The sequence below is a fragment of the Felis catus genome, chromosome E2 (genome assembly GCF_018350175.1).
Source record: "Felis catus isolate Fca126 chromosome E2, F.catus_Fca126_mat1.0, whole genome shotgun sequence".
In the NCBI taxonomy this organism is placed as follows: Eukaryota; Metazoa; Chordata; class Mammalia; order Carnivora; family Felidae; genus Felis; species Felis catus.
In genome coordinates, this window is record NC_058382.1 from 40,902,669 (window position 1) to 40,928,732 (window position 26,064).

Sequence of the window (26,064 nt, forward strand, 5' to 3'; positions counted from 1 at the left end):
GTTCTGCATCTTACTAGCTGTATAATAATAAGCATGTATATAATCTGAGCTGTAAGTTACCTTGTCTGAAAAATAGGGGTGAAAGTACGGGGTTATCTTGAGACTGAAATTAGGTAACACAACAACATGCCTAAGAGTACTTCCCTCGCCAACAGTTGTTTAAAAATTATTTGTTGCATAAATTGTCCTTTGAAATACTAAGGCTTCCACCATCTATACAGTATCTACTAGGTGCATGCAGCTTCTGAGCACTAGACATGTGCCTAGTCCGCACTGAGATGTGTTACACGTGTATAATACACACCAGATTTCCAAGACTTAGTATGAAAAAAGAAGGAGAAATAGCACATTAATAATTTTATATTGATTGCATGTCATAATATTTTGAATATATTAGCTGCATCATTAAAATTGTCACTTTTTGTGGCGCCTCGGTGGCTCAATCAGTTAAGTGACTTCAGCTCAGGTCATGATCTCATGGTGCATAGGTTTGAGCCCCGTGTCAGGCTCTGTGCTGACAGTTTAGAGCCTGGAGCCTGCTTCAGATTCTGTGTCTCCCTCTCTCTCTCTGTCCCTCCCCTGCCCGTTCTCTCTCTCTATGTCTCTCAAAAATAAATAAACCTTAAAAAAATAAAAAATAAAAATAAAATTGTCACTTTTTTACCTTTTTAAAAATTGGACTACTAGAAAATTTTAAATTGCATTATTTGGCTCACCTTTGTGGCTTGTGTTACATATCTCAAGGACAACACTGGCTTGGAGAGCTATGCTCCTAGAATTTCAATTATAAACATAGAAAAGCTCAAAAACAAAGGATTTGGTGGAGAAAATTGAGTTCTTAACATACTTCACAGTTATGCAAATATCCATCCAGGGAAAGAGACCACTATTTATGTCAATTTCTTTAAAAGGAAAGCATGAACCCTTCATAAGCAATGGAAAACTAGTCTGCATCAAATCCAAGAGAAGGTTTGGTGTGGAAGAGAGAAATGATAGCTTAGTAAACTTGAGTAGAAGGAACAGAAAGGAACAAATTGGTTTGGAGCCGCTGAACTTGGACACAGAGTCCACGTTGTCACTACTAGCTGCTATATAACCAGAGTAAGGTGAGCAAGTTCACAGCACCCACTTTCTCTCCACAGAGCAGAAATAACAATACACATCTCACCACAGGGTTGTCGCTGACATTTATGAAGTGTTCACTTGGCTCTGTATATGCTCTTGTCATGCCAAAAGTACAGATGAGGAAACTGAAGAAAAAAAAAAAAGAATAACTTGTGTGTTCCTGGCCACACCACTAAAAACTGGTGGCAGCAGAATCTGAAGGCAGTGAAGTCTGAACCCCTTCAGCCCTTGAGCTTTTAATCACTCAGATCAGGTTTCAACGCTGTCATGAGACCTGAGTGAGACAGTGAATTTAAAGCACATGCCAAAGCCATCAAGGAAGCATCCATGTTTCTTGCTGTTTAAATCCGCAAGAGAACACAGATAGGATATAGTATGCAAGTCATTCTATGTCCCATCAGCTCAAAAGAAACCCCCGAACAGATGACCAGCAACCTAAATGAACTTTGGAAACTCTGATATATTAGTGTCCTGGAGGCTGTAAGAATTGTTGAATGTTCTGAGGAAATATATTCTGCAATTCACGTATGAAATATGAAGCCAAAGGGATTTTGACCTCAGAGGTAACCAATAGGCTTAAAATCAGTTCCTACATGCTCAGTATAAGGAATCACTTACACATATTTTCCCAGTTCTTCCTCACACTATGTTGGATTTCCAGATCTACCTAGGTGGACTTAGCATCCAGTCACTATATCTTTTATTTAAGGTAAAGCATAAATTTCATAGATATTGAACTATTTATATAAAGCATTTTTGGTTTTGTGTGTTTGTTTGGTTTCGTTTTTGTAAGGATCCCAGCAGGTCAGTGGGAATGAGGCAGAGGCAGAGCCAGAGCCAAGTTATACTTAATGACTGGGGGATATTCCTAGCTGGCAATGGTCCCTAGGAGTTTCCTAAGGGGTGTCCCTGGGTCCAGCATGCCCGACGACCTCTATCTACACATCCTCACGACACAAGGTCACCTCACATAGTAACAGTCACATCTCAGTAACTACCCACCCTGGCTCTTCTGCAATAGACTTGATTATTTCTGACAAACTCATTTCTTGTCCAATTTGGTATGAAAATTAAAGTTGCATTAGCACAATGTATGTCATGTGAGTGGCAACCTCAATGCTCTACTATAGCAAACCCAACGGAGCCTTGAAAAGAGGTTCAACAATACAGGTAAAGTTACTGTTTCCAAAATAGCTGTTTTGCATCCAAATCAGTCTTGTCTGGGAAGGCACGCTTGGTGGCCTGTGGCCGAGCTGATACGATCAATGTAACTTTCTCCGAAGGAAACCATCTTCAGAGAAAATGTTAATCAAATCGTTTCCCATGCAAATGTAAAAATAGGGGGAACAATACTAGAGATAATATCAATATTTTCAACATTAAGCGAAGACAGGCAATCCTTGAAGAGTGATGCTATTTCCATGAATTTAATCAATTCACATTCTTAGCCACAAAGCTTTTCTTACTTGCTTTTGTTTTTACAACCATTAATTTAAATGAGTCCGGAGATAGGATTTGTAGATTCTTTGCCAGAACCTGAGAACTAAGTCCTGAGTTCCCAAGGGCCTATCATCAATTTGGTTTTCATTGTCCAAATAAATATCTGAACCCCAGGAGCTGGATTAAGAAGAGAATAATAATACATGTATTCTCTGGGTCAAGCAGGGTAGCCAGAGATGTTCTTTTTTGTTTTTGTTTTTGTTTTGTTTTGTTCGGTTTTCGGACTTTTAAAGCAGAGCTCAGCTGTTCTTCCAGATCCCTCCTGTGGGGAGGCAATTTTCCGTTCTTTTTTTTTTATTATTAAAAAATTTTAGGGGCGCCTGGGTGGCGCAGTCGGTTAAGCGTCCGACTTCAGCCAGGTCACGATCTCGCAGTCTGTGAGTTTGAGCCCCGCGTCAGGCTCTGGGCTGATGGCTCGGAGCCTGGAGCCTGTTTCCGATTCTGTGTCTCCCTCTCTCTCTGCCCCTCCCCCGTTCATGCTCTGTCTCTCTGTCCCAAAAATAAATAAAAAAAAAAAAAACGTTGAAAAAAAATTTTTTAAATGTTTATTTACTTTTGAGAGAGAGAGAGATCAGGTGAGGGGCAGAGAGAGAAGGAGACAGAATCCAAAGCAGGCTCCAGGCTTCGAGCTGTCAGCACAGAGCCCGGCGGGGCTTGAACCCACGAACCATGAGATCATGACCTGAACCCAAGTCGGACGCTTAACTCACTGAGCCACCCAGGCACCCCAGCAATTTTCCATTCTAACCCTCTTCTACAAAAGAGAGAACTTGAGTACAGACAAGGGAAGCAAGTTCCCATCTCTTGTCTCACAGTGAGTTGGTTAACAAAGAAGGAATGGGAAAAGATGAATCAAAGAGGTATAGAAATGAAAATGTTTCAAGAATATTAGAGCAGACATAGAAATACCAAGCACAGAGACCATGTGGCCTTTGTCTCTCTGGGCAAGACTTAGTCATGTTGGTGTTTGCAATTTCATTTGTTCTTAAGTCCTGGTTTAGAGTGATAAATTTGATGTCTCTTAAAATCCAGTATAGATGATTCTTTCAACTCTCAGAAATCTGGGTCCTTATTAATATGCCTCAGTGAAGACACAATGTGACTCTCTTCTCTCAGCTTTTGTATACATTGTACCAGGTCATGGCACCACACAGCAGAAAGTAGAGAGTGTCCACTGATGGATAATGACTAGGCTTATATGCTTTCTCTCAACACCCTCTATAAACACCACTGTAAACTCTGGCTGCAAAATAATTGTTCCAAAGTGACACTATTGGGGCATCTTCATCTATGCCAGGGCTGGAGAGGAGGCAAATTTTCAAAAAAAACAAAACAAAACAAAACAAAAAAACCATGGAACTTGGAAACACAATTTCTTTTCTCTGTAACACATCTTTTTAAGTATTTAAGTCATATGAGCACATTACAGAAAGCATAATATTCTGTGTCGTCTTCAAAGCATCCTGGGTTGGGAGAAAGCCAAGAACCCATCAATCTTAGAAGCATTAGAAGTGTCCTAGGAAAAGCTTTCTGGATCTTTCAGGTTCTGAGTTCAAATCCTTTGCCACAATCTGTGTGATCTTGTGGCTCCTGTTTATGAGGTTGGAAAGATGCAGTGACATAACCCCTGGAAGGCCAAGTCCAAGGCACTCAAGATGCACTTCGCCAAATATCCATCCCAATTTCTCATCGATGGTCAGCAGCAAGTCTCATGAACCTACCCCTGGAAGCCTCTTACCTCTGTGTCCCTACAACAGAGCAGTGGAGAACATGGGATCCGTGTTCAAATTCCTGTTTGTCCACTTATTAACTGTTGAAACCTGGGGAAAGTTGTTTGACTACTCTGAGTCTTAGTTTCTGTGTTTTATAAATGGGGATCATTATAGCTTCTGCGTCACTGAGGTTGTAGTGAGGATGGGTGGAGATAATTTATGGGAAGTGCTGAGCACAGTGTGTGCATATAGTAAATGCTCAGTACACATCAGCTATTGTGATAATGCTGCCACCCTAGGCCCTGCTTCATCATCTCTGCTGTAATCCCCTACCTGCTGGCTTCCCTGTTTAGAGTTTCTGTTCTTTCTAGCAGTAATTCTCAATGCTGTTCCAGAAATCATTTAATAAAGCATTGAACGCATCACTCCCTTATTCCCAACCCTTCAAAGGCTCCCTAGGGCCTAGGGAATGAAGCCCAAAGCTCTGAATTTGGCATTCAATGTACTCCACAGAGTCCCAAACTTCTTACCCTGCAGGCATACTCAGTCCACTATCACCTGCTGGCTACTCTGTCTGGGAAAATCCAGCCTGTGCTACACATCCTGGTGTTTCTGTTTGCATGGCTTTCTCTAGAATGCTGAGATGTGACAGCTGGATAGCACCGAGCCAAAGGATTTGTGGGAGATTTGAGGGCCACATCATTTTAGAGCTGGAAAGGACCCAAAAGGCCACTTTACAGATGAGTAAACTGAGGTTAATTGGCTTGCCCAAAGCCACACAGCTATTTATCAGCAATGTCAGGGTGGCACTAGGCTGGTCTGCCTACAGGGAGGGAATCACCAGGCAGCCTATTAGGGAAAAATTGTAAGCAACTGGCAGCAAACTTGCTGACAGGTGATCTTTCTCCACTTCAGAGAAATGGGATATTAAGCAGACAATAAGAAAGGAACACAGGCACGCCTCTCTAAGCGCAAACCGGGTGCCTCTCTGGCTGGTAATGCAGGGCACGATGGCAAGGGGGTTGATGGGGAGAGGGCCGCTGAAATAATTCCCTAGGACCCATCCCTTACTTCAAAGACACATCCTCTCAGGCTGCATTAGTCTCCTGACTAATGCTCCCAAATGTACTGCCGAGATTTGCTGAAGTTGAAGATTCTTTGTGATGTTTGCAGTAGGAGCGGTGATGAATAAAACACAAGAATCACCAAGGCATTATTCCGAAGGCAAGCGTGCCCAGCTCTAACTGCTACATTGCAATTTCTACTCTAAGATAATAATACTAATAGTGACACTTCATTTATATAGTGCTTCTTAGGTTCTCAAGAATAATATAAAAATGAAAACGATATCTTCTACCACAGCTGTGTCTATACATGAAGCAGATAGTGGAGCAAGCCAGTTCAAGAGCAACCTCCTCACAACTCTTGGGATATTTTAGGGCAAAGTGTTATGAATTGGAATGGTTTGCATAAACAACCTGTTTTTTCAGCTTGGGTTTGGATTTTAAATACAGTTCTGCTGCTACCATAAATGATTTTATAAAACCTTTAAATATGTTGTTAAGTAGACAAAACCTTTAAATATACATGTTTTAATAAACAGATAATATGATGTTGGTACCTACTGACATAGCTGCCCACCCAGCTTCACCTGGTTGGTTAGTCATCTGTGGTTTGTGGTCTGGATTTGTGTGCATGGTGAGCAGTCAGGGAGTATTACATAGAAATTGGCATGCATGGCTCCAGGAGTCTTGAGCAGCTTGGTGATAACTGAGTCGGGTGTGGGCAAGGAGCTTCACCAGCCATGAAATCAAAGCCATTCTATGTTCAACGACCTGGTCCATTAGACACGCTACAGAATGTTAGAAGCTCAGAAATTCTGAGCTTGCCCTGAAGGCTTCACTCTCTGGAAGGGCGATGATGATTTCTTTCAAAGGTGGGTCAGGAAAGTTGTCCTGGGATGGTATGAGGCCAGCTTCAGAGGCAGCAGTTACCTGTGTGTCTTTGCTGCCCCATCTCACCCAGATATAAGCAGGCACAACATCATCTAATCATCCTATCCTTGGGCTAACACAGAGGTCATGCTGTCAGGGACCCGGGGCAGTCAGATCCGCAGACCAGACACAGTCATGGATCAGGTGGGTGTGGGCACCACAGCTATCCTTGCTGGACATGGGTAGTTACAGTTTACTCTGCCATCCCAGTGGCCCCAGACATCAGAAAATGGTACAACCACTGCCACAAAAGCCAGAGTGAGTTCTTCATGGCCAGTGGTCTTACGTGTGTGTGTGTGTGTGTGTGTGTGTGTGTGTCTGCATGTATGTAAGCTACTGAATCTAAATTTAAAACACACTGGGAGGTTGGAGCTGAGTCTGTGTTCTAGCTTCCAAGAGGGCTAAGGAAGCAACTCTTTGGCCCTTCAGGCCTCTGGAGTACAAGTAGTGTTCTTTCTATAGAGAATCTTCTTGTGAGCTATTCTCCAAACACAGGACGGGGGTTCCAATACTTTGCAGCCAAACAAACAAACAAGCAAACAAGATGACAAATGTGTGCTACAAGGAATGACTAACATGCAGAATATTGTATTCCAGGCTGAAGAACCACTGAAAAGGAACTGTCTTGTTTAATAAGATTCTGCCCCTGCTCCTATTCTGGGTATTTTTATTGCTGTTATTGTTTTGTTTACTTTGGTTTGGTTTGTGTTTGTTTTTTGTTTTTACCAAGAAAGCTTGGTGACAGAGTAAAGCCAACTCATAGCATGAAGCTATGAAGGATGACAGATATTCTGGATAATAGACTAAAGATTTAAACTTAAACACGTTTTGGAGACTGGATCCATGGACTGAACCTAACAATATGAAATATAACCAAGATAATAGTAACAGCTACCCCATTCTGTACACTGTTTTAAGCATATTTATATATTAATATTGTTTAATATCAGAGCCACCCTGTAAGGGAGATATTACTAACACAGCACATGGATGGGCAAACTGAGAAATGGTAAATTGAGTTGCAGTCAGACAGCCTGATTCCAGAGCCTGTGCTAACAACTGAAGGTGCCTGTCATGTCTTTCGTGCACAGGGACAGGTGGGGAAATGTGACTTAACAGCAGCACGTAAGGAAAAACAAATAAACAAATAAACTGTGGAGCATAAGTCCTCTGGGTGATGTGACTGGCAATAAAAGCTAATGTAATGTAGCCTCGGGCTGCAATAAAAGAAGTGTGTGGAAAGGAGTGGATAGTCCGGAGTTTAGCCGTCTAGATTTTCGTCTTCAGTCCTCCGAGGAGGGCTGGAGCAAAAAATGAATGAGGTGTTCACTCCGGAGATGTTAAAGCTGGGGAGAAGGCTTCCTGGAAAACAATAAATACTGAGTAACTGGAATGTGGAGAAAGAAGTACATCCATTCTGCATGGCATCAACAGCTTGTATTAAAGAATATAACCTCTGGGGAGACAGTTTGGCTCCATCGAAGGAAGGATTTCTAATAATGAAAGTTCTCAATGCCTCTATGGTTTGCACCGGGGGTAATGTATTCCCTATCACTAATGATACAGCAGCCATCATCAGGACATGGTAGCCACAACTGCCTTCCTTCCCCGGACCATCCTGGATTACTACACTGGTTGTGACTTGCCCGTCCTGTGCCCACATTTGTTTATTCTTCCTTTGCAACACTTACTGTTCGTGATCTTGAGTTTTTATAGACAGACATAGTATGTTCTGCACCACTGAGATTGCTGCTTTTTTAAGGAAGGCCTTATGATTGACTATTTCTGTGTGCCCAGACCACAGCCTTTCATTAAAGTAGGTGACAAACAGATGGGTTTGAACTTGATTTCAAACTGAACCCTGCCAGTAAGTCCTGTGAATGCTTACAAGGGGTGGCAAGGTGAGATGCCACTCTACTTTGTTAACTATGAAAACATGGAATAAAGATATTAATGATAATGACTATAAAGTGGGAAAGACCTGAAGGCCAAGGTCAGATAGTACAGTTTGCCAAATATTACCATAAGACATTGGATTGGCTGACCATGACTTCTAAATAAAGATTCATGGAAAGGCCCATACTTATGTACCACAACTTAACTACTTAATGACATAACAGGTTGTACCTTTGTGTGTGTAGACAGATAGATAGATATCTAGATAGATAATGGAGCTAATGATATGTTTAAATAAAAATCAGACCACCAATATATCTACTCTAAAAAACAAACAAACAAACTTGTTTGTAGATAGCGGTAAGAGACTAAGAACCAAGATTGCCAAATTCTTGCTTCACCTGCCCTAAATGACCATGTGATCTTAGGCAAGTCATGTTTCCTCCCTGGGTCCCTGGACCCTCATCTCTAACTGAAGGTTGACAATTCTGTTGATGACTTCACACATCAGATTCCTACTTGGTGAAGTGGAATGTCCACTCCTCACTCAGGAAGTACTAGGCCCTATCGCTACATAGCAGTTAGACTGTACAATGTAGAATCTGAGAGAAGGTGCCACATGTGAAAGGGAACAATGACATAATGGAGTGGAAGCAAATGGGAGAAATGAGAATGGAGAGGAGTCTGGAAACTATCTCATCAGATTAGCTGAAGCACGAAAGGGTGGACCATCCTGATAGTGCATAAGTTTGGCGTGGGATGCCTGCGTTTTTCAATTACTGGTTGTGGAACACCAGGAATGTCTTTTTTGTTTGTTTCTTTTTTCTGTACAATGTTAGCAATAATCTTACCAGTTCAAAAAGTCACTGTGGATAAGTCTCATATACAATGTTCTTCGCCCAGTGACTGAAACTAGCTAAAGTCTCCATAAACGCCGGATTTTAACTATTATCTGATACTGATTTTCAAATATTTGCAGGGCTGTAAGGAAGAGGAAAAAGTGACGGGGAGCAGAGGCAAAGACTAACTAACTACTGGGATAAAGTTACAAAAGAGGTGTATTTTCAGTCCTCTTCTGACGCGGGATTTTAATGAACAGAGTTAATGGATCACAGCTAGTGTGATGGGTTCCCTGAGAGGTAGTTAGCAGGCTGTCATCAGGACATGTATGAAGATACAGGATTAACAGTGAAACAGAAAACATGCTGGGAGGATAGTTATACCAGAAAATCTCAGAAGTTTCTTTTAATGAATAAGGTTTGGGGTCTTGTAGGGGCACAGGTCTGAGCAGTCGGCTCAGCTCTCGGCCCAGCTGCTCTTCTCTAGAAAGCCAGGGAGGCCCCAGCTTGCAACATGCATCACGTATAGTAGAAAACCTCTGGGCATGTGGATTCAGGACAGACTGGGAAACCCAGCTTTCCTTCCTCCAGCCACAGGAGCTTAGACAAGGGTCCAGAGTCCTCCTGCGAGTCAGTTTCCCCCTTTGTACAGCGGAGATGCTCCACAGGATGAGGACGTAGAATAAATGAGGCACGGCACCTGGCACACGGTAGGGTATGAAACAGTTGGCTCTTCCTCCTTCCCTTTTCCAGGCAAACACGGGGAGGTATTTCCTTTCAGGAAATACTCAGGAGAGACTTCAGGCCTGGGGTAGAAACACACGACACAAGAAGGCTACAGATAGGACAGAGCAGGACAACCTGGAAGCTTCAGGAGCCTTGGAAAGCCCAGCTCGACTGTGCCACGGAGCCGGAAAACAGTCGGAAAACCATTAATGGCTGGTGGGGTGAGGGCTCCTGTTATTTTCAATGCTGTACCAAATCACTGTGCTTCTGCCTGGACCCAAAGAGGACCACAGGCAGGGCGAGAGCTTCTTCAGTGCAGTGTCTTCATGAGTTAAAATGGTCACTGCTCCACCCCCTTAAAATCCCAAACTACATTTACCTGAAAAACAAACAGGAATACGCTTGAAACGGAGACGATTTATCAAGGGGCTAATTATCATTTAAGCTAGTCTGGAATAGTAATGAGCCCCTTTTAAATGAAAGCAAACCTTGTGATGAATATCTCAACATCGCATGCTTAGCAAACTTTCCCAGTAAGATATTACTTCGGGGCAACTTACCACGGCAACCCATATGTAAAAACGAAGAGAGAGAAAATGCAAAGGTAGGAAGGAGGCAGGCACTTTTCAGAAGCCATAATTATCTCTAAAATCTCAACTGCTTCTTGAATATTTTAAATGGAAGAGGGATGGATCACTTAAACTTATGAAATGATTCAAAAAAAGGCAGGCACTAATAAACAATTCATCCCTAATTGGGAGAGGCCTCAATCTAAAGCAAATGTTCAGTGCAGGATTTTGGCCTAATAATTATAAGGAAGAATTGCTACCTCCACCATTAGTCTATAAAACTCAATCCCAGGTCTGAGAGGACAGAAAGGGCTGAGTGTTTAGTGTGGGCTTATCATGAATCAGACACTGCACTCAGTTTTCATTTTATCATTACAACAATGCTAGGACATGAGTATTATTACGATTTCTGTTGTTACAGAGGAGGCATCTGTGTGTTAGAAGTTCCGTTGCTTATTCTTAGTCACATACCCTGGGAGCACTGGAGGTGCAGGTGCAAAGATTCAAAGTGCTGGTCAGGGCTGGAACTAGGGGGAGTCAGGGGAGGCATGGTCCTTGGGCACAAAATATAAGGGCTTGCCAAAAAATGCAGTAATCGACACGAATACTATTGTAATGCAATATTTGAAAAATCGTACTGAACGGGAAAAGTTCATGATGTGCAAAAATATCAAAATGTCAAACAAAGACAAGGATCTTACTCTGCACTTACACCTGGCACCACCCTCCTCACCCTAATCCTCTGCTGACCCAATAGGCAGTCTAAGCCTCGGGGATGACGGAAGTAGTCTGAGCCTTGAGGATGTGATCATGGGTAACACTTTCCGGAGATCCATGGAGGGGGTGGCCGCACAGTACATATCTGATACGCCTAAGCCTGCCTTCTTCCATGCTGGTTCTTACTGAGAATAAACGCCACTGGTGGTGTGGATGCTACTCGAAATTCTCACTGTTTGCCCTCAGGGACAGAGCCTAATGATGGCTGAAAAGAGATCTCTGTGCATCTTAAACTAACACAAGGAGGAGCCTCCACACTCTGGATGCTATGTTAGGTAATCTTCAGAATGTGGAAGACATCGTGTCCAGAGCCATTTTCTTCCAGAAATTTCTACAAATTCTTAATTGTGAAATCATGAGAGTACAGAGGACCACATCATGTGGATTTCTGGCAAAGAAAAGAATTCACGGAGGAAGTGAATGTAGGGTTTTCTTCACCTGCAACAACCCAAAAAAATCGAGAAGAATTCACAATATCCTTTGAGGATTGTTCTCAGGGCCAGAAAGCAATAGAATAAGAACCTAGCCACTGTTTACTATGGCCTATAAAGCTGTTTAGGCCAGCTTTCTGGATTCAGCACCTCACATGGTTTAAAGGAGTAGAGAGAGACAAAGGCAGGGGGTTGGGGGGGACGGGTGTCACCAGTTACTTGGCCCGTCAGGAGAAACAGCACCATTCATCTCTCTCATGCTTTTTTTTTTTTTTTCTCTTCCTTTTCCTCCTTTCCTCTCTTCTCTTTCATCCTTCTATCTCACTTAATATCCTGGTGTATGAGATTCTGTGCCCGAGCAGAAACTTTAACCGGACAGACTATGAGAACAGTGATTCATCTCAATAAGAATCCTGGTACCCTGCAACAGTCTGATGACTAATTAAACCAAATAACAATGAAATTTTGCCTCCAGTTCTAACAAACATGCATTATTCACAAGCACTTACAATTTAAAAGTACTTTCTTTTTTTCGGGTTAAATAAACTGTCCAGTGGTGAGTGAGCATTGGTTTACAAAACACTTTGTCTTACTTTCCACTGAGTTACTTAATACTCCTTCCCATAATCCATTTGCATTGATTCCTTCTTCATCAACTGCCTGCACATTCCAACACACTCAGAGATACACAGAACTGCACTGCTGACTCACCAGGGAGGCAATTGTATTCAGTTAAAAAAATAAAATTAAGAATCCACTTAGGACAGTACTTATATTTTTATTAGAGCTTTCCTCTTAATTATAATATAGCGTTAGTATCTTTTTTACATTATTCTTCTGAACTTTCATAATGACGCTATCAAACAGTAACAAATATAAATTTGGGCAACCTAAAATATGCAATTTAATCATAAGCAGTAATTTCCATATCACTGAGGAGGAAAAAAAAAGTCAAGGACCAATCCTGAATTAAATTTTACTCTCTGCTAAATTTAGGTTTTTTTACAGCAATATCAAGAATGGTTTAAAGGTAACAGTAAAACATTTACAGTTACATTAAAACTCCATGCCCCAAAGTGTTTACCAAAGATCATACTGCTATTCGTTTTTGCAAATTAGAAATATCTTGCAGATGTTTTAAAAACCTCTTGAAAGAATAGGCAATGATACCACAGTAATCTCTCTAATATTTCTCTTCTTTATTCATTCGCTTCCCCTCGGAGTCTCAAATGATGCTCTTTCTAGCAGGGGGGAAAAGAAAAGCCAGAAAATCCTCCCAGATCACTGTCTTACTGAGAGCTGACCTTGTGTATCAGGCACCCCAGCCCCCAAGCACCTTCTGCTCAGATAATCTCAAATTACAAGATTCTTCCAACTTTCTAGTAAACTCCAAGATGGGAAGAAGAGGCTGAAGGTAAAGGATCCACCGACTAGAAAGATGTTAATCCTGACAAACTGCTCAGGCGGTAGCCTGAACCACTGCTAGATTGAATTCGGTCTCTCCTGAGAGGGCCAGACAGGGGTGGTGGTAACAAAACCGCTTTTCATGGTGCCCTCAAAAGCAGATGGGCCCCATGCAGAAAGTTGGAGAAGGGCGCCATTGCCCTCTAGTGGCCAGAAGTGCAATCTTCCGCGAAGGAGCCCATTTCCAGAGATGCACAAGGCTCTCAATGTCAGGGTAAAATTATAGCAGAAAGATGTCTAATTATCCTCCTCGAGTGTTTTCTTTAGTTCTTTTTGCCCATAGAAGAGGCTGTGGATGACTATCACAGTAATCCTGATGGAATCCTGATGGATACTTAGTACTACTGGTGTGCCAGAATTTGCCTAACTTTCTCCAGCTTTTTTTTTTTTCTTTTTTTACATACCTGTTGATGTCTGTCCCCTAGCCCATATAGACCGAAGATCTTTACGTATTTTAGGGGCAATAACAATGGATTAGAAAAACTGAGAACTCACATGCTTGGCAGATATAGAATGTGGGCTCTTGAGGAACTAGGTAACTTTTTCTGAAACAATGACTAATTTCCTAAGGGGGAAAAAATCCCAACCACTATTCATAGGCTGATGAATTTACACGGTGTTCAGATTTTCTGGGAAAAAGACTCAGGAATTCATAGTCATTCTGCAAACTTTACAGTGTAATATAAAATGTTTGCTACCTAGTTTCAACCCCCATAGACCAGTGTCTTATTTCTAAAGATTAGGTATGCCTAATCAAAGTGAAAAAAAAAATATTGAAAAGAAACAAAATGGTTATGCTTCTTGAACATTTGCCTACATAGATGTATTGAAAATGAAGGAAAACTAAAATCAAATCTGCAGATCTCCTTTAGATGGTTCTGAAAATAGATCTGAATATCACAGATCAAAGTTTATGTGAACTGTCAACTTCGTAAGTCACAGACATTCACAGGTGAGGTTTCGAGACACATTGAGCTCATGGGAGTGTAGCTGTAGCATTGTAAATCAAGCTTTGAGGTCAAAGTCATGGCGTTTCCCATAAGAGGGTCCCCAAACCAGAATCTTTACAAGGCAGCCATGTAATTCTATTCAAAGTGGAAGAAAAACCATGAATTATGAAGACAAGTGCATTAAAGGAGCATGAAATTGATCTGTATTCCCCCAAATCATGGCATGGCTCTTCAACCTTGCCCCCATCTCCTCTCACAAATAAACAAACAAACACACACATTCACCACCACCCCTGCAAAGAGTCCTGGGTCATAAAAAAAAAAAAAAAAAGAGAGAGAGAGAGAGCCGTGATTTTTTTTTTAATTCTCAAATTAACAAAAGATTGCATCTTAATTGGAAAAATAGAATTTAGGTTTCTGGTAGTTTTACTGTCTGGTGTTCTGATAGGAATGCTGAACATAATGGAAGTTCTGAAGTGTTATCAAGATGGTCCACTGCTTCAATTAGAACTATTTTAAAAGGCAATTTTTTCTAGTAAGCAGTAAGCCGAGTTTGAGTAAATCTACCTGTTTTGGCCTCAACAGATGATCCTATCTCAGACCTCTTCATGCTCTCTCCCCACCCCCATCCCAGAGGTGGGAGGAGAGGAGGGCTGATAGCTCTTTTTCAAACAATGTAACAAAATGGGCAGCTTATGCAGAGTCTGAAATAAGGACAAAAACGATAGGAATAATTGTTATTAACAATAAAGCCTGGCTGCAACACATTTTTAATTCATTAATTTGCCATGTTTCAAAAGGAAGATGTAAAGATAATTCTCACTCAAGCAAAGTTTCCTGGCCTCTCAGATGCCCTTCCCTGGTCTACACTTGGAAACTACTCACATTTCTTTGTACTAGGCAGGAATTCAGTTTTGCAAGGAGGTTCGAATTCCAGGGCCCACTGGCCAAGTCTAAAACTTGGAATCAGAGCTCAGGATTAAGGAACTTTAGTGACGAGGAGCTTCAGGGTCCCTCTGGTATTGGCCACAACTCTGTCCCTTTGTTTTGCAACTTTTATTCCTTTGTTCTGCTGGAAGAAGACCAGGCTCCCTGCAGCTAGGGTTGGGCAGGGACTACTTCTGTGTTCTGGTGTCTGCATCTCACATATGCAGGAAAAATAATTCCAGGATTAATGAAATGAAGGTCAGCCCCTTCTCTTCTCCTCTCCCGGGGTATTTGGATCTAGCGCTCAGAGCCCAGCCTGGCAAAGGTGCTGATGCGATGCTGGCTGATCCCCGCTCCTGAGAACACTTCTACATCCCCATCCCCAGGAAAGCCAGACACCCCGCAAAACCATCGATGTCTGCTGCAAGCCCAAGTGATAAAGAAATTGATCCATCCTCTTGCCAGATTAATTATCGTGTCCTCCCTGTGATTAAACCGAAAACTTACTCCCTGCCTCATATTAACCTGATAGGAATGATCGGAAGATTAAAACAAGGAAAGATTTCAGAACCACTAGAACAAGATTTCTTTAGGGGGAAACAAGAGGGAAGACTTCAGGCAGAGCTATATGCCCCTACAGCAGGGTTTCAGGAACAACCCTCCACCCCCATCCCTTAGGGACAACCCGTCGTCATGCAGGGATGGTATTATTAAATAATTAAAAGATGCAATTTCTTAATAGCAGTGCGATGGCCCGTGAAATTCCTGCTGCATTATCAGCAAAAGCAACAGGGCTTTTTCTAGCATCTAGAAAACCTTTCGCCCTGGAGAGGGAGGCGTGTGGGGCACCCCCTCCCCCCCCACACACACCCTCCCGCCCCAGCGAAAGCAGGGCCTTGGCAAGAAAGGGATGAAGAAGTGCGACCGGGGGGCCTCCCGGACCCCACTTTCTCCGGGGACTCTTTTCTTCACAGCGCGAGGCGGGCGCTCCTTACAGCTCTGCCTGGCTTGAGGTGGGGGTGGGGAGGAGGGTCCTCTCCTCACCGCCCTTCCCATTCTGCCGGCTCGCGTTCCGGGGCAAAGCTAAGGGAGGAGGGCCGTGCGTGCGGGGAGCTAGGGAGGCTTGGCGCGCTCGGGGAGGAGACGCAGGCTTCGGGCAAGGCTTGGTTCGCAAAGTTAACGTTGACCCTGGCAGGCTTCGCGAGCCTCGGGCAGAGCTGAGTCCGAGTCTGAGGCGCTCGCCGACCTCTCCTTGGGCTGGCGGGAGCTAACGGGCGGCCCCCGGAGCTCGCGAGCAGAGACTCGGGCTGGAGGGCTGGAGCGCGCACCGCAATCGGCCGCCCCTCAGCCGCAGTCAGCGGACCCAGAGCCCGGCAATTAAAGTGCGGGGCCACCGCCGACGCGAGCCCGGTTCCTTCCGTTGTCCGGGGCTTCCCCGGCGGTCGCGCAAGGAGGGCTGAGCCCCGGGAGCGCTCGGCGGGGACAGGGAGGAAGGGAAAGGAACCCTGCAGAGCGCGGTCACGTCGCCGCTTTCGGCAAGAGGTGCAGCGCGGGCGGGCGGGCCGGCACCGCGCCGGGGGCGACTTTCCCCAGAGACCCGACCGCGGGCAGTCGGCGCGTCCGGAGCGCGGCTCTGCAGCGTCTGCCCCAGCCCGGCGCAAAGCCCCTCTCCCGCGGCCTCGGCGAAGACCCCAGAGGAGGCCGGAGCGGGGGAGAGAGGTTGGAGCGCACATCTGGCGCCTCTGCCCCCCGCGCCGCCCGCGCCCACAGCTGGTTCCCTTCTCCCTTTTTGATTTTTAAACAAACCTTCTCTTACCTCCGCCCTCCCCCCGTTCCTGCGTTGCATTAGTGAAATCTTCCCGAGTCAGACCTCTTTCCGCACACCTCCAGACGCTCATCCAGAGACCCCCCCCCCCCGCTCCCCCACTCCAAGAAGCCCCATCCAGGCGAGAGGAAGGGACTGGCGGCGAGCCTCACCTGGGGCCCTGGAGGGTGGGCGCGAGCTCGGGGCCGTCGGTCCCTGGCGCAAGGCGAGCGCAGCGGTGTCAACCCCGGCCCCAGTCCGGGTCCCATTCACAAGTCGGCGGCGGCTGCGAGCGGCCCCCGCGGCATCTGCTCGCGACGCTCCCCTCGGCTGGCGGCGGCCGCGGAATGAGCCGCCGAGCGCGCTAGTGGCAGGAATGAGAAACCGGGGGGAGGTGGCGGGCGGGGTGGGGGGGGGCCGGAGGAGGAGGGAGGCCGCTGCTGGGAGGGAAGGAAAGGGCGGGGGGCGGAGAGGAGCCGAGGCCGCGAGACGCGGAAAGCTGGGCCTGGCGGAGGCTGCGGGGGCCGACCCCGTCCGCGCCCCTCCCCCCAGGGGCCCCACAGATGCTGACCCCTGGATTCGTGGCCGCCCCGGGTCGCTGCACTCCGGCTCCCTTGGGGCTCAGACAGAGTCTGGAGCGACTGAAGTTGGGCTCCGGGGACGCACAGCCAATCAGGGAGGGCGGCGGAGGGAAGCCGGGGAGGGGTTGGGAGCCCCCTTTTCCTCCTTCGCCCAAATCCGCTCCAGCTGGCCAGGCTGGGCCCTTGCCCGGGAGGCCTGGATGGTGCGTTGGAGGAAAGCATCGCCCAAGCGGGGGAGGCAATCGGGAATTGTCTTTCCTCACTCTACCACCCCCTCCTAAAATCGCTCCACGTCGGCGGCTTCTGCCCTGCGCCTCCCCCATATCTCTCAAACTCTGCTTGGGGCGCGGGTAGGGAAACCTGGGGAGGGAGACTTCGGACTTGGGAAGAGCCACGTCTCTCGGTTCTCTCCCAGTACCCCCGCCCCCCCCCCGCGCGTCGCTTGCAGAGGGGGGCGCGGGGAACGCTGAGCTAGAGTCGGCCTCGCGCCCGCCACCGCCCCCCTAGAGGGTGCCTGGGCCCCCGCCACAGGCAGGTACCAGCGGCCCCCGCAGTCAGCGTCACTTGTTGCCTCAGGCCCCATCGCCGCACACCCACGAAGGCTCTGCGGGGAGTGCGGCTCCGCGGGAGAGGGCCTAAGGTGCAGGGCCCGCGTCCTCCCGCGGGCCCTCCCTCTGTTCTCCCTTTTATTCCTTGGGTGGGGGGGACCCCAGCCGCTTCCTGCCGTCGCGGAGTCGCGGGAAGAGAAGGCAGCCAGGGTCGGGGCCTACGGATCACGCCAGGGACTGGGCGGGGCGCTCATGGTACCCCGAACGTGGTTGGCACCCCCACACTCCGAGGGCCCCGGGGTCGAGGGAAACAACTGTGACCTGGTGGACACCCCTGGCTGGAACAAGTTTCCAAGGTGGGGAGTAGCGGAAAAAGAAGACGCAGAGAGACGGCGAAGCAGCAAAGGGATAACGGGGGAAAAGAATCTCCAGGAGGGACGGGGATTAGGATGGGCAAGAAGGGGAGCGGTGATGGGCCCGCGGAAGAGATGGGTAAGGACCGAGGAGTCAACGGAAAACGAGGGCGAGTAAAGGAAGAGAAAGCCTCGGACGGTGCGCGAAAGCAGAAGGAACCGGCCCTCAGGCTCCTGGTCCCCCACGGTCCCCTCCTCGACCCAGCTCCCGGGCGGCGAGCGCGCGAGGCTCCACGATTTTGCGCGGCGCCCTGCAGCGTGCGCGGGGGCGGCGGGCGGGGCGGGCTCTCCGGGCACGCCGCCCCTCCCCCTTGGCGCGCCCGCCGACGTCTCGGCCTCCGGGATCCCCCCCCCACCCACGCCTCGGCTCCCAGCGCGCGCCCCGGGCCCTCCGTGTGGCCGTGGCCTTCAATCTGCACGTTCCTCGGCTGGGGGAGGGGGCGCTAGGTTTGCGCTGCCGTGTTCCTTCGCTTCTCCGCTCCCTACCCCCCACGTCCCAAAGGCCGCGAGGCGACAGTTCTCCCGGCACTGGATACGGCCCACCCCCGCCTCACTCCCGCCAGGTGAGCGCGACTGGCGAGGCCACCGAGGCTCAGCGCTTCTCCGCAGCGCGCGGGTGAGTCGCACGCTGTACCTGCCTCTGCTGCCTCCTCCTCAGGCTGGGCCCTGACCTGAGCCCCTCCACACTCTTGCTTCCTCTCAGCCCCTTTGGTCCTATCTTTTCATCTGCCACTCCCGGGTGCTGTAAGCCCTAAAACTTCAGCACGTCCTAGGCCTCCGCCGAAAGTCCCCTCACTACGGTGGGGCGCAGCGACGGCAACAGGGTGCTCGCACCGCGCCACTTCCGCGCGTGATTGACATTACCCGGGAGAGAAGACAGCTGGATTTCGCGCTTGTTCAGCTTCTAACTGTTGTCAGGGTTTTCTCATCCTTCCCACGTGGGCATAAAGGGACCGTGAACTCGATGCCAATCTAATTACACGTACACTAAGTTGTTCAGGATCTGTGATGGTGAGGGCATCTTTCCATCCATGAGAAAAAGTTCAATGAATTCCATTTTTTTTTCATCTTATTTATTTTTTATGTTATTTTATGTTATTTATTTTATTTTTTTATGAAATTTATTGTCAAATTGGTTTCCATACAACACCCAGTGCTCATCCCAACAGGTGCCCTCCTCAATACCCATCACCCACCCACACCCCATAAACCCTCAGTTTGTTCTCAGTTTTTAGGAGTCTCTTATGTTTTGGCTCCCTGCCTCTCTAACCGTTTTATATTCCTTCCCCTCCCCCATGGTCTTCTGTTAAGTTTCTCAGGATCCACATAGGAGTGAAAACATATGGAATCTGTCCTCTGTATGATTTATTTCACTTAGCATAACACTCTCCAGTTACATCCACGTTGCTACAAAAGGCCATATTTCATTATTTCTCATTGCCATGTAGTATTCCATTGCATATATAAACCACAATTTCTTTATCCATTCATCAGTTGATGGACATTTAGGCTCTTTCCATAATTTGGCTATTGTTGAGAGTGCTGCTATAAAAATTGGGGTCCAAGTGCCCCTATGCATCAGTACTCCTGTATCCCTTGGGTAAATTCCTAGCAGTGCTACTGCTGGGTCATAGGGTAGGTCTATTTTTAATTTTTTGAGGAACCTCCACACTGTTTTCCAGAGTGGCCACACCAGTTTGCATTCCCACCAACAGCGCAAGAGGGTTCCCGTTTCTCCACATCCTCTCCAGCATCTATAGTCTCCTGTTTTGTTCATTTTAGCCACTCTGACTGGCGTGAGGTGATATCTGGGTGTGGTTTTGATTTGTATTTCCCTGATGAGGAGCGACATTGAGCATCTTTTCATGCTTGTTGGCCATCTGGATGTCTTCTTTAGAGAAGTGTCTATTCATGTTTTCTGCCCATTTCAATGAATTCCATTTTGGAAGCAAGTCCAAGGATGGAGCCTGGACCCTTGTGATCTGATATTAGTTGGAATTTGCCCTCTGGTTTCTGTTCAAAATGCATCAAATGAGAGCTGTTGTTGTTTGTTTCTTTTACTGTTGTTGTTTTTTTTTTTTTTTTTTGGTTTGTTTTGTTGTTGTTTGTTTTGGGGGACTTGTTTTTAGATCATCCCATTAATGATAGGTAGTATCAGCTGGTTTTAAAAATAAGTCAAGAATTGCTTGGTAGGTTTCCACTGACAGAGCATACCTGAATCACATAGAACCTAGCGTATAGCAGCAGTCAGTATCTCTTTGCACAACCCAGCAATTCTGTGCCTTTGATTCTACTCAAGAGACCTGAAAACCTATCCACACAAAGATGTGTGTCTGAAAATTCACAGCAGCATTATCCCTAATAGCTGGATGGATAAAATGTGGTATATCCATGAGATGGAATAGTATTTAGCATTAAAAAGAAAAGAAATACTGATGCATGTTACATTATGAATGAACCTTGAAAACATGCTAAAAACCAGATACAAAACTTCATATTGTTTCATTCTATTTATATCATGCAAATGTATACAGGCAGAAAGCAGATCAGTGGTTGTCCTGGCTAAGGGTAGGAATAGTAGTTGACTACAGATGGGCATGAAGGAACTTTGCTTGGCATTGAAAATGTTCTAAAATCAGATGATGGTTATGGTTGCACAAATCTACACATTTAACTAAAATTCATTGAATTGTAACTTTAAAAAAAGGCCAAACCCGCCAGCCCCCACCCCCCCAAAAAAACTTCTTTTTACACTTTTATTCCCTGTGAGGAATCTGTGAGAGTCTGTGACTTGCATTTGAGCCTTAGGGGGGAAAATTTTGCAAGGCAAATTTATAGAAAAATGTGTGTGTGTTTTTTTAAGAGTTTTAGTTCTTATGGAAAGATAACCATACGTCTATTCAGTAAGTTCTATTTTGGCGCCTGCTTTGGAGAGTCTTGTAAGTGTTAAAGCAAGTTAATTTCCCCCTTTCACTCTTCTAAGTGATTAATTCCTGGGAACTAGAGTTAGGTATTCCAGTTCGTGACATTTTAAACACACCTACACATAGACACAGTACAAAGTGCACATTTCAGAGGGGATTTTTTATGACTATGTTAGGATCTGTCTTAGAAATCCATATCAAGCATTTGGGTGGAGTATTGTGTGATTACAGTTTAGATTAAAAAAGGAAAAGAGAGAGAGAGAGAAGAAGAAAGAACCTACTGACAGCTTAAATTAAAAGATTCAGTTCCTCCAGGCAGCCAAAAGTTTGGGTGTTTATCTTAACTTGCCTCACCTTTCCTTCACCTTGTTCTTCAAGGGAGGAAGCCAGGGTTCAAGTTGCTCTGGAGCCAGGATTAAACAGCCCCTTCTGCTTCCTGCCTCTTCCAGTCCAGACAGAGATGAGGCCCAAATGGCCTTTTTCTTGTCTTTGTCCTTGTCAGCATGAGGCTAATAATTTCCTGTTGGTTCCTTCATCAAAGGTACGGGGCTCTCATCCCTTTGATGGGCCTCTCCTCAGACTCTGAAGATAGCCAGGCCCTGCTGAGTCAGTTCCTTGTTTCCACTTAGAAGCTCCAAGCTCCCCTAGGTCTCCTCAAAGCCTGTGCTCCAGAGGCATCCTTTGGTATAAGGTGTAAAACATGAGGCAAGATCCAAGCAGGGAGATTGTTTTATCACATTGCGGTGGGCTCCTATCATGCCTTCTCTAGGCAGAGGGAAAACACTGAGAAAGATGGAACAGGAATGCCGTTTGTGAACCAACATTTCAGATAAAGGTTCCCACAGCTGGGTCTGCAGGGAAAAGTGGAAAAACCACAGACTTTTGATCTGTGTCTGATTCCTGGTTCTGCCACTTACCTAGCTGTATGACTTTGGGCAAAGACTTTATCTCCTTGAGTTTCAGTTTCCAATTCTGTAAAATGGGGCTTATTATCTGGGCCTAGATCGTTGCAGGGATTCAATGTGCCCACTTACCTAAAGCCATAAAAATTGTGCTTAGAGCAGAGGCTCAATAAATGAAAGGTATTAATTACTGTTATTAATTACAAGGTCTGATTACTATCATACCTTAAATGGCCTGAGCAAGAAAGAAGCATGTTACAATTATGAATTATAATAATTGTGGAGATTAATCTTATTTTAAATCGTATGTGTAATAAAACTTCTGGCCAAGAATATTAGGGCAATTCAAAGTTTACTGACACTGTAAGACCCATCTAAGGTCATTTTAGAATTAGATGTGCCAAACTTGGGGGCAGGTGCCCTTGGGTTCTTGTCCTAGATTTGCCACAAATTCACTGAGTCACCCTGAGTGAGTCATTCCCTTTCTCAGAGACTAGCTGTAAATGAGAGCTCACCCAAGGTAAGTTCTGCAGAGGTTTCTTCCAGAGCTCACATTCTGGAGTTTAAGTTCTACTACTCTTCTTTAGAATAGGAGCGTCTCATGGATGCAGTTCCCCTTTCCACCACTAGGAGTGGTCAGCCAATCATCTCCTGCTAAACCCTGACTCTAGGCAACCTCCTTCCCTGAAATACCTTTTTCTACTCTGACCAGTAGCATTTGTTTGTTTTCCTCCCTCACCTAGACTATAAGTTCCCTAAGGGCAAGGTTGATACCCTTCTGGTATCACACAGTACTTCGTGTGTTAAATATAGATGTCCAGTAAATATGCTGGATTAATTGATAATGTTTATTAATAAATATTTTGATTAAATTAATGCAGCATATCAGTCAGATATCACCATAATAATACTAGATTATGAAGGATGCCAGTGGCTTAAAATAACAGTTATTTTTTTCTCATCTGTGGGCCAGCTGGGGTTGCCTGGTCCAGACTGGGCTAGGCTATGGTAATAGCTCAGCTTCCTGTATTTCCCATCCTCTTCTTGGGACCAGATTGGGCATATTCTCATGGCGCGAGCAACTGCACAAGATGTCACACAGAAATATGCATGGCCTCTTGTGGTTTAGTCTTAGTACTGGAAACTGTCCCTTCTACCTCATTTTGTTGGCCAAAGCATACCACATGGTCAGATGGAAAGACAAGGGGTGGAGAAACATAATCTGCTTTTTTATTGAGAGAAACTTCCGAGGTGCTTGGCAAAAAGTGCTTGGCAAAAATACAGAGAAGGGTGAAGAGTTGGGGACATTAATACAATCTTCCATAGGCACAAACAACTTTCATCCTGCCTCCATGCTGGGTTGTCCTGGGTTGTCATATTCCGTGGGTTATATCCTATAATCAGGAATATAATATTCTAGGACATTAGAAGAGATGGAACCAGAAGACAGTTTCAGCCTCATACCAAACCCTGTAACCATGTCCTTCCTTTAACTTTAAGGTTCAAGTTGTAAAGGAAGAAATAATAATGTAATAATAATAATTTATTATAATAATTAATTATTATTACATTATTGTGTGTATTATAATAATGTCATAATCACAATCACCAGCGTATGTATAAAACTAGAAATTTTCAAAACCTCCCATCAAAGTATGTATTATTATCCCTATTTTACAGATTAGAGAATTGACATAAAAAGAAAATTATATGCACTGCCCAATATAATACAACAGGTATGTCTTGGAGTTAGGATTCCAACCTATGTGTTTGACTCACAAGTTATCCCAGTGGAGAAGCTCATGCAACAGATTCTAATTCTGATGTGAATGGGGAGTGTGTGGGGGAAAGGGAGAACTTTTCTCTAGACCCAGGAAAGTAAGCATCCATCAGATCCCTAGGCACAATAGGTACAAAATAAATATTCATGAAAGGGTGAAAGGAAAGAAGGGAGAGAGGGAGGGAAGGGCAATAAAAGCAGTGAAGGTAAGAGAGGAATAAAGAGGATGTAAGAGAAAAGATATACACATGTTAATCTGTTTGTAGAACTGTCCCTTTCCATGGTGGGCAGAAATCTGTGGATTCTAGGAGTCTTCTATTCCTTGCCCCTACTGGTGCTGAGAACAGTTGCCTCATGCATACCTCATAGTCTAGAAAGTGCATCATGGGCTGGCTCCTAAGTATCTTGCTGATCTTCCCATCTCTCCCTGGATTACTCAAGCCACACTTTGCTTTTTGCTATTGTTCAACCACAAACATACTCCCAATTCAGGACCTTGGCACTTGCTGTCCCTTCTGCCTGAAGCACCCTGCCCTGAGTCTTTCTCCTGGCTTGCTCCTTCATTTCGCCTCTTTAACCAGGATTTCCCTGGCTCTTCCAATGACCAAAGCACCCACCCAACACTCTAGCCCCCTACAGCCCATCCCTTTCTATCCCCTTAGACTGCTCAGTTCTTACTTCTAACACGTATATCCACTTGAGATTGTACTGTATGTTTTTATTTACCTCTTTTTTTATTGTCACCTTGCCCCACTAGGGTACAAGCTTCAGGAGGACGAAGGATATCACCTCTCTTGTTCATTCCTGTATCTTCAGCATCTAATACAGTGCCAGGCATATGGTAAGCGCTCAGTAAATATTTGTAGAATGAATACATGAATAGCAAATGCATGCAAAATGCTAACTGAATGAATGAATCCCCAAACCAAGAGCAGATGGATCATCTGCTTGAATCTAAACATGGTACAAGTATCCCTTGTTTACAAAGTGAATTTAATGATGCCAATTATTCATATTACAGAAATGATTCTTCACTTTACCAAAGGTATCATTCGAATGCTAGTTAAAACAGCTACTTCCTTTAGTGTTGTTAAAAATATAATCCAATTTAAAAAATGGTGGGGTGCAGACAACTTTTCTGGAACATACGAATTTCTTAAAATGAATTACAGGTATGCATAATGACAGTTCTGCTTCTGATTTCTAATTCTAGTTTGTTTGCTGTATGGACTAAGAGATTGGCTTATTAAACTGCCTCACAGAAGGCTATTTCAATGTTCATATGTGCATACATTTACATTCTTTTTTAAACTTGTGAATAGGCGCATTTAAATGTGTTTGTGCTCCAGGAGAACCATTGGAAATGCTATTCAAGATTGGTAGTGGATTGCTTTGCAAATAGTCTACAATTTGGACAACAGGATTCAAGATAGCTCTGTGTTCCAATTTTTATGAACGTTGAAACATTGACTATCTGTGTTGAGAAGGAGAAGGCAGAAATCATTGTAACCCAATGGCGAAAGCCTTTTTAAAAAAATCTTTCTTTAGAGTCCTCAGCTTAAGACAGATGAACTTCCGCATCATAAGCTGTATTTCAGTGTTTTACCCCGTTGTATACGTTTCTTTTCCCTTTTCAATGGCCTTGTTTCATGGCAAAAAGCTAATAGTGGTGTTTCCATAAAGCACAGGTAGGTCAAAATGGAATGCACAGGTGGCATATACACAGATAGCTTAAGAGTCTTCTTGGAAACAGTATTCCAGAAGAATCTCTCTATTCTGATTGATAGTCACCTTACTTCTGGGTCTTAAGCCGTGATTGGTTTTTATTGTACAGAGTATTGTTTTGGGCTATGGGTAAAATTTAAGAATAACACTTCTTGTAACTATTCATTGAATGCCTATTAAGTGCTTTAATTCTGGTCCTTACAACTATTCTACAAAGTATGCCCATTTTATAGGCAAGAACGAGAAAGCTCAGAGAATTGAACAGCTTAGTCAGAATCAAACAGTTTGCTAATAAATGAATAATTAAATGTGATGTAATTGCTCACAGTCTGCAAGGGATTCTCACTGAGGAACTAATTTATATGGGAGAGATAGTAAGGGGAGGAGAGGGAAATTTTTGTTAAAGGTATTATTTTTCAGCTGAGAGTTAAAGTATGCAGAAGAGTTAGGGTAAGTATAGGGAGAGAGTGTTCCATG

The 26,064-nt window shown here is 44.9% G+C and overlaps 1 protein-coding gene and 1 long non-coding RNA gene across 3 annotated transcripts in view; one reads left to right on the forward strand and one right to left on the reverse strand.

The window, feature by feature from the left end:
• Nucleotides 1–17,076, reverse strand: part of LOC101095064 (cadherin-11) — a 151,778-nt gene extending 134,702 nt beyond the window's left edge. The window contains exons 1-2 of one of the 2 annotated variants that reach the window (XM_023245551.2): nucleotides 16,888–17,076; nucleotides 1,169–1,250 (exon numbers count right to left, since the gene is read on the reverse strand). The gene's annotated coding sequence lies outside the window, so the exon portion shown is untranslated. The remainder of the gene's footprint in view (nucleotides 1–1,168; nucleotides 1,251–16,887) is intronic. The other variant, XM_023245550.2, reaches the window with a different exon arrangement.
• Nucleotides 17,077–17,350: 274 nt separating this feature from the next.
• Nucleotides 17,351–26,064, forward strand: part of LOC109494909 — a 274,874-nt gene continuing 266,160 nt past the window's right edge. The window contains exons 1-2 of the long non-coding RNA XR_002738560.2: nucleotides 17,351–18,872; nucleotides 24,620–24,703. This is a non-coding gene — a long non-coding RNA (uncharacterized LOC109494909). The remainder of the gene's footprint in view (nucleotides 18,873–24,619; nucleotides 24,704–26,064) is intronic.